The sequence below is a fragment of the Oncorhynchus keta genome, chromosome 36, assembly GCF_023373465.1.
Source record: "Oncorhynchus keta strain PuntledgeMale-10-30-2019 chromosome 36, Oket_V2, whole genome shotgun sequence".
NCBI lineage: Eukaryota > Metazoa > Chordata > Actinopteri > Salmoniformes > Salmonidae > Oncorhynchus > Oncorhynchus keta.
Genome location: NC_068456.1, coordinates 832,863 through 841,348, shown reverse-complemented (window position 1 = coordinate 841,348; position 8,486 = coordinate 832,863). Strand labels below are relative to the sequence as shown.

General features: G+C 39.9%; 1 long non-coding RNA gene across 1 annotated transcript; it reads right to left on the bottom strand.

The window, feature by feature from the left end:
• Positions 1-5,187: 5,187 nt before the first annotated feature.
• LOC118369929 (uncharacterized) lies at positions 5,188-7,726 on the bottom strand. Its single transcript, XR_004822711.1, has 2 exons — positions 7,425-7,726; positions 5,188-6,808 (listed from the first exon to the last, which is right to left on the bottom strand). It is a non-coding gene; the product is annotated as an uncharacterized LOC118369929 (long non-coding RNA).
• Between the last annotated feature and the right edge of the window lie 760 nt (positions 7,727-8,486).

The following is an 8,486-nucleotide window of genomic DNA, read 5'->3' as shown; positions in this document are numbered from 1 at the left end:
TAGCACAGCTATCCTCGCCTTTAAGGCGAGTACAGCGACTGCAATTAGAAGGCATCATGTTAATGTTACTACTTAGCTTCGGCTGTTGGAGGTCCTGACGAATCGTGTCCAGATAAAGCGTCCGGAGTGAAAAAGTTGAGAAAAAAAAACTAAAACATAAACGGCAATTAAAAAGTAAAAACCGTAAAGTTGTCAGGTAGCAAAATAAGTTGGCAACAAAATGCACAGCAACTCGAAAACAAGTCTGCAAGTTTCACATCCTTGTTCTGAAGCCATTCCAGCATTGCTTTGGCTGCATGCTTGGGGTCATTGTCCTGTTGGAACGTAAAACTTCGCTTACACTCTGAAGCAGGTTCTCATCAAGGATTTGCCTGTATTTGGCTCCATTCATCGTTCCCTTTATCCTTACCAGTTTCTCAGTCTTTGCTTCTGAAAAGCATCCCCATAGCATGATTCTGCCACCAGAATGTTTTATTTTTATTGCTAGGTATTACTGCACTGTTAGAGCAAGAAACCCAATAATTTTGCTACACCTGCAGTACTATCTGCAAATCTGTGTACGCGACCAATACAATTTTATTTGATTGTTGCTATCTGGCTATACAGTATGTATGTATGTACAGTATGTCTGTCTAACCTTTACTATATCTCTCTCCCTATCGCTTAGTACTGCTCCACCTCCCCTTCCTTCACCTATTTTCCCAGATGAGCTAAAAGTGACAGGCTCATTAAGGGTTCATTACATGGATGTCTGAAGAAGAGGGGGGGTGGGGGGAGAGATAGAGAGGAGAGGTGGGGAGAGGCCCAGATTGGTGCTCATGGAGCTGGGTGACCACGCTGGGGTGAACCCCGGGGGCCATCCACACACAGGTTCACTGCTGACCCGAGGGGAGCACACCTGGGAAAGGTGACGATTGAGGGCACTAGGTTAAAGTTCACCCCGAGTGGGTAGATTCCATGCATTCAGACCAGGAGCCGACCCCTGGGGCCCCATCTCATGCTCATCATTGGCCCGGTCTCCCCATAAACACACATACAGTATGTGAAGATACGCACAGAAAACCAGACACAGCCACGTATGCATGCACACACACACTCACACACACATCCCTTGACGATACAGTGTTTGTGATTTGTCGTTATTATGTTGCTTAACTGTCAATCCAACAATGTGGCCTGGATTCATTTGGGGTGGCTAAATTACATTTGACCATAACAATTGAATGGAATTTGAGAGGGTAGGCCCAGTATGTGAGTAAAATATAAATGTCTCATCCAGAACTGAGATGATTCAGATGTTCAAGAACCATTAGGTACTTAAATTAAGTGGGTAAATTGAGACCAAGTTGCTCTTGTCGAAGTTGTTTTCATTTTCTTAACATTAAAACGTGTGTGTGTGTGTGTAAGACAAAGAGAGAAGCAGAAAGAAAGAGTGGGAAAGATAAAAAAATATATATATGGAGGAAACATGATAGTTCTACAGTTCAAGCCTAATTTTATGTGACTCTCCTCGTGAACTCAAAGTGAACATCCCACTTCAAAGTGAACATCCCACCAGTAGTGGGATGTTCACTTTGCCGGGACTGTGTTATTAATTAACTGTAATATGTAACTATTTCATATAATTTATATTGGAAAACATAAAAGCGTCTGCTAAATGGCATATATCATGTCAAGTAAGTTATAGAAATGTAACTGTACAATGTAAGTATTTGATAGCATTTTATAGGATAAAATGCAATGTAAGTTATCACAGAATCCTAACTTTAGACCAATAATGATAGAGTTGGAGTTGTGTCAAAACAGAGGGAAGTTTCTCTAGGAAGTTTCAGCACCTGCCCTAAGCTCCATCATGATATCATTGATAAGCATCAATCTGGTATGATTATGCAAAAAGATTGGCTTCAAAGGAACATGAAGCTTATGTGAATCAATTGCATCCAATGAGGGGGTAGATTAGCATCACACTATGGATGCCGAGAGAAAGGCTTCACGGACATGATCCCTAAGGGAACACATTACATTCACGAGGGAGGAGATTATTGTCTCACTATTGATGCCTAGAGAAATGCATTAGGAAGATGATGTCTCAACAATCAGTCTGACACTTTAGCAGAAAGTTATATTGATCACGTGGCATGATGCATAAGGCAATACATTGCATTCTAGGCAAAAAAAATGTGGTGATACAAATGAAGAAAGACAGACCGAGATGTCTATCGGTTTTCATAGCTGTTCTCTCTATATTCTCTAATTCCCCACTCTTCTCTCTCTCTCTACCTCATCGTTATCCCTTCCTTCTCTTCTCTCTCCCACCACCTTCTTTCACCCAGCAGTGAAGCGAAGTAATAGTAGTGCTTACCACAACAGGAACTTCTTGGTTTTCTGCACTGCAATGCCAAACCACAGAACTTACACAACACAGAGGACACCTTTATATGAGAGAAGGGAGAGAGAGAGAGAGGGGGAGGGAGAGCAAGAGAGAAAAAAGGGAGAGCAAGAGGAAAAGACAGAGAGAGAGAGAGCATAAAAGAGTGGGGTACAGTACAGGGCTAAAAATACTTGGCTCGGTTATGTCATACTTTAGATGTACTGTATGCATTTGAATGACTGTGATGTACATTGTCTGACTTGCAATCTAAAAATGTAAGATTAAAGCAGCACAACTGATAACAGAGGGTTTATTGTAGGCCTATATCCTTCCTGATATGTGATCGGCCCTATTATTACTAATACCTACTTTAATTATTAGCTGCTTTTACAAAATCTGTATGTCTGTCTGAAGAAGCCCAGTTTACACCAGGTTTTATAATGCGTCCTTGATCACATTCTGATTTGCTCACACCTTTAGATACAGTAGAAGTCGTAAGTTTAAATACACCTTAACCAAATACATTTAAACTCAGTTTCACAATTCCTGACATTTACTCCTAATAAAAAATCCCTGTCTTAGGTCAGTTAGGATCACCACTTTATTTTAAGAATGTGAAATGTCACAATAATAGTAGAGAGAATGATTTATTTCAGCTTTTATTTCTATCATCACATTCCCAGTGGGTCAGAAGTTTACATGCACTCACTTAGTATTTTGTAGCATTGCCTTTAAAATGTTTAAATTGTGTCAAATGTTTCGGGTAGCCTACCACAAGCTTCCCACAATAAGTTCAGTGAATTGTGGCCCATTCATCCTGACATAGCTGGTGTAACTGAGTCAGGTTTGTAGGCCTCCTTGCTCTCACATGCTTTTTCAGTTCTGCCCACACATTTTCTATAGGATTGAGGTCAGGGCTTTGTGATGGCCACTCCAATACCTTGACTTTGTTGTCCTTAAACAATTTTGCCACAACTTTGGAAGTATGCTTGGGGTCATAGTCCATTTGTGACCAAGCTTTAACTTCCTGACTGATGTCTTGAGATGTTGCTTCAATTTATCCACAGAATTTTCATTCCTCGTGATGCCATCTATTTTGTGAAGTGCACCAGTCCCTCCTGCAGCAAAGCACCCCCACAACATGATGCTGCCACCCCCGTGCTTCAGGGTTGGGATGGTGTTCTTTGGCTTGCAAACATCCCCCTTTTTTCTCCAAACATAACATGGCCAAACACTTCTATTTTTGTTTCATCAGACCAGAGGACATTTCTCCAAAAAGTACGATCTTTGTACCCATGTGCAGTTGCAAACCGTAGTCTGGCATTTTTATGGCGGTTTTGGAGCAGTGGCTTCTTCCTTGCTGAGCGGCATCTCAGGTTATGTCGATATAGGACTCATTTTACTGTGGATATAGATACTTTTGTACCTGTTTCCTCCAGCATCTTCACAAGGTCCTTTATTGTTCCGGGATTGATTTGCACTTTTCGCACCAAAGTATGTTGATCTCTAGCAGACAGAATGTGTCTCCTTCCTGAGCGATATGACGGCTGCGTTGTCGAATGGTGTTTATACTTGCGTACTGTTGTTTATACAGATGAACATGGTACCTTCAGTCAGTTTGAAATTGCTCCCAAGGATGAACCAGATTTGTGGAGGTCTACAATTTTTTTCTGAGATCTTGGCTGATTTCTTTTGATTTTCCCATGTCAAGTTTGAATGTAGGCCTTGAAATACATCCACAGGTACACCTCCAATTGACTCTAATGATGTCAATTAGCCTATCAGAAGCTTCTAAAGCCATGGAATCATTTTCTGGGATTTACCAAGCTGTTTAAAGGCGAAGTCAACTTAGTGTATGTAAACTTCTGACCCACTGGAATTGTGATACAGTGAATTATAAGTGAAATAATCTGTCGGTAAACAATTGGAAAAATTCCTTGTGTCATGCACAAAGTAGATGTCCTAACCGACTTGCCAAAAGTATAGTTTGTTAACAATACATTTTTAATGACTCCAACCTAAGTGTATGTAAACTTCCGACTTCAGCTGTAGGTGTTAGTGCTGAGCGATTATAACCAACAATTTTTATTTTATTTTTTTAAACAACTAATTGCAAGGTCCATACAGAAAATGTTTGTCGAGATCGGAGTGGAAGAACTTGAATGGCCTGCACAGAGCTCTGACATCAACCCCATTGAACACCTTTGGGATGAATTGGAATGCAGACTGCGAGCCAGGCCTAATCGCCCAACATCAGTGCCCGACCTCACTAATGCTCTTGTGGCTAAATGGAAGCAAGTCCCAACATCTTGTGGAATGCCTTCCCAGAAGGTTGTAGGCTGTTTAGCAAAGCATGGACCAACTCCATATTAATGCCCATGATTTTTGAATGAGATGTTCAACGAGCAGGTGTCCACATACTAATGTAGTGTAGTGCATAAAATGTGGTAATTAACTACAATGACCATAATCCATTGCACATCTACTTGTCCAGTCTGTTTCTTTTATGCCTGCTAAGGAAGAGACACGAATGCACGGTCGTGAGTGGATAGAGAGCAGCTGTTGCTTTGCAATGTATCGCTACCTTAAAATACATGATCAAAGTGATTGACAGTTGGTATTCAGTAGTCATAAAAGTATGCCTTATTTACTTTGAAGATCTTCAAAATAGTGATTTTGTCACCCAGCATAGGCAGCAGCTCTGTAGGGATGAGATGAGTACAGGGAATATACTCAACAACTTAAATATTTTAGTAAATTAAAGTAATGTGAATAAATAATGGATAATAAGTGATAAGCAGTAAAGGGCAGTCATAACCATCATGGGACTTTTATTTGTTGTTTTATTTTCTGTTACAGCATTCAACACAAATAATCAAAACCGAATTCCGTGATTATTAAAGAATTATCAAACAGAAACAACCTCAAAAGCACTAATCTCTCAGCACTAATAGGTTACGACGATCTGACTGATCAGATCTTCCTGACCACCTATGATAGTAGTGTCTATATTTGTTTTGATTGACCATTGCATGTTATATTGACTTTTCCCCTGTTCTCTTTTCTCCGGCAATCCTACATATTCCTGTAATGAAAATATGCACACCAAACAGAAAATACCATTCCCTAAATAGTCACCAGATGGCGCTGCAATCAACTCGCTCGTTATCTTGCAGGATGAAGGGATTAAATATTAGCATTCCTAATGTACGATTTTTCAGATGACCTTCAAGAAATTCCACAAAATTGTTAACAGTGACATTGGAATCACATAAACATTTTAATTATGACCAAAGGTCAAAGGTGTTTTGATGTGATTAAATCTAATCTTCTAGTTTTTATTTTCTCAGTCAAAATGAATTTTTGCTAACTCAGGATTGGTATTAACATGGGAAAATAGCAAATGCTAACATCTTTGTTGAAGGAGAGAAATCTTAGTTATTATAGAAGTGGAATTAAAGATAAAATAAAATAAATATTTGTTCACATGCAACAGGTGTACACTTTACCGTGAAATGCTTCCTTTCGAGCCCTTTCCCAACAATACAGTTAAAAAGTAAGAATATAGTTAAAAAGTAAGAAAATGAGTGACAAAAATAGAAAATAGTAACACAATAGATAATAACAAGGCTCCAAAACTATTGGAACAGTACATTTTTTGGGGTGTTTTAGCTCTTTACTCCAGCAATTTGGATTTTAAATGATACAATGACTATGCGCTTTCATTTGAGGGAATTTTCATCCATATCAGGTGGCCCATTTAGAAATAACAGCACATTTTGTACAGTTCTATTTTAGGGGACCAAAAGTATTTGGACAAATACATTTATGTGTATTAAAGTAGTCTAAAGTTTAGCATTTGATCCCATATTTCTCAGAGACAATGATTACATCAAGCTTGTGACTACAAAGTTATTTGCATTTACTGTTTGTTTTAGTTGTGTTTCAGTTGACTTTGTGCCCAATAGAAATTAATGGTAAATAATGTATTGTGTCATTTTGGAGTAAATTCCATTGTAAATAAGAATATGTTTCTAAACACTACATTAATGTGGATGCTACTATGATTACTGATAGTCCTGAATGAATTGTGAATATTGATGAGTGAGATGGTTACAGACCCCCAAGACATGCTAACTTCTCACCATTACAATAACAGGGTAGGTTCGCATTGTTGGGGGTATGATATTTTGTTTTCGATCTAGCTAACCTGATTTAGCTTATCAACCAGCTAATTATTAGAATCAGATGGACTAGATTAGGGTTGGAGCAAAAAACCTAAAGAGGGTAGCTCTCCAGGAACAGGGACATTGCAACATTCTGCTGGACAAGGGGACCTTCAGGGGGGCTTTGCTCTGGGTCTGTTTAACCTCCCTGGAAATGTTAGGCTGGCTGGGGGACAGGAGGACGGCTTCTTCTTTTCCATTCTCCCAACATCTAGAATCCAAACCAACAGATTAAAGTTTGTGAGATTAAACACAAATAAAATAGCTAGCTATGATGCTCATCAAGGCTTATTTGAAAAGGAAAGTCAACTCAGCTGGTTAAAGCTAACTTTAACATAGTTAAGACAACTAGCTAGGATTCTTTCTAGCTGAATGTCTCTCTGGTTGATAACATTGGCCAGCTGAGTCAAAGCAATGTATAGCTAGTTAGCTCAAACATAGCTAAATAGCTGGTTAGATGGAACTGTGGCACAAAACAAACAGCGGACACACCAAAAGTCGGTCTTCTTTCATAGGTTGAACTCGAAATCGCACCTCAGCTGACATGAAGTGTATTTCTCCCAACATTTCTCAAGCTCACCTGAGCACTGGGCCAGCCATTCTTAAATATCACCTGGGCTAGCGCAAGTGAAACACCTTCCGACTAACGAGATGGACAAGACAGCACAGATGTAACACATACTTACTAACGCTATGACACCAATCTGTGAGCCCTATGTGCCAACGTGCTACCTCGAAATATAAATATAAAACCAAAACCGGTAACAATTCGTAAGCCTAATTTCCATTGCTATCGGGAAACCAGGCCGAGTGCAGTATCCACTCACCTCAAAAGACTACAAGCTAAATGTCTGTTCCCACACGCTGTCCTCGAAAGTGGGCTTTTAGACTGGAACCAAAGATAATACGGTATAAAGATAGCAAGAAACTGCTTCTCCAATAGAACATCACGCTTGTAGGCGATGTCATGGCGATGTTGGCTAGCATATGCACATTAACACGTAATCAATTGGGTCTAATGGTTGTCTCGCACCGAACTGTGTAAGTGCAGGGCTTTGTTGCTGTGCTATCTAGTGAAAACGCTATAAACTCTGTAAATGAATAGTGAAGGCAAAGAATTATAGGAGGATGTGCTCAATTATTTATATGTTTTATACTAGTTATCAAACACGTCTTCCTAAAAGTAATTATGTGATCTATACTGAACAAAAATATAAACGAAACGTGCACCAATTTCAAATATTTTACTGAGTTATAGTTCATATAAGGAAGTCAGTCAATTGAAATTAATTAATTAGGCCATAAATTTAACATTGCTGTGCAGGGGGGCATCCATGGGTGGATTTGCGAGGGCATAGGGGAGCCAGGCCCAGCCAATCAGAATGAGTTTTTCCCTACAAAAGGGATTTATTACAGACATAAATACTCCTCAGCACCCCCCACTAGGGGAGGGGGGGGGGGTATTATTTATTTATTTAACCAGGCAAGTTGACTGAGAACACATAATTTACAGCAACGACTTGGGGAATAGTTACAGGGGAGAGGAGATGAATGAGCCAATTGTAAAATGGGCATGATAAGGTGGCTATGATGGTATGAAGGGCAGATTGGGAATTTAGTCAGGACACCAGTGTTAACACCCCTACTCTTACAATAAGTGCCATGGGATCTTTAGTGACCACAGACAGTCAGGAGACCTGTTTAAGGTCCCATCCAAATGACGGCACCCTACAAAGGGTACTGTCCCCAATCACCACCCTGGGATATATATTTATTTAGACCAGAGAAAAGGGTACCTCCTACAACACCTCCAGTCTCCCATCCAGTGAGTGACCAAGACCAACCCTGCTTAGCTTCAGAATCAAGCCAGAAGTGGGATGCAGGGTGGT